Genomic DNA, 816 nt, shown 5'->3' on the forward strand with positions numbered 1-816 from the left:
GCCTAATAGTACTAAATCGCACCCCATGTACTCGGTTTTAGTTATACTAAGCCTAAAACCTTTCAACTCCAAGGTTTGTCTTCATAACTCTAACTTCCTATTGACACCCATCCGACTATCGTCAACTAGCATCACATCATCCACAAAGAGCATATACCATGAGATATCTCTTTGTATATCCCTTGTAACCTCATCCATCACCAAAGCAAAAAAGATAAGGGCTCAAAGCTGACCCCTGATGCAGTCATATTTTAATCGGAAAGTCATCAATGCCGCCATCACTTGTTTGAACACTTGTCACAACATTATCGTACATGTCCTTAACGAGGGTAATATACTTTGCTGGGATTTTGTGTTTCTCCAAGGCCCACCGTATTATCATAGGCCTTCTCCAAGTCAATGAACATCATATGAGTATTCTAATTAGTGAAGGGAATTTTTTCTAGAGGGTTAAATCAAGGAGAGTTTAGTCTTCTGCTTCCCCCCACCCCACCCCACCAAAGTTGTGTATTTCTTGTTTGCCCCCTCCCCCGAGAGAACTTCTGTTAGCTCCGCTACTGCTCTGAGGACAAAGGAGAGGAAGCATGGGATGAGCGCGAGGTAGACGGTGCAGTGGGAAAATTGTTAGAAGGGAGAGAGAGGGATTTGTGGAATAGTTCGTTGTATTGCTTGAGCCTCGTGGGCATATATATATATGAGTAGAATGACCAACTTGGAGTACAAGAGAAGGCAAGACAAATCCTAGTCTATCTTATATTTCATAATGAATCAATATACTCAACATCCCCCTGCAGTCACAACGGTAGCGACACAGAC

The sequence above is a fragment of the Triticum dicoccoides genome, chromosome 5B (assembly GCF_002162155.2).
Source record: "Triticum dicoccoides isolate Atlit2015 ecotype Zavitan chromosome 5B, WEW_v2.0, whole genome shotgun sequence".
Lineage (NCBI taxonomy): Eukaryota > Viridiplantae > Streptophyta > Magnoliopsida > Poales > Poaceae > Triticum > Triticum dicoccoides.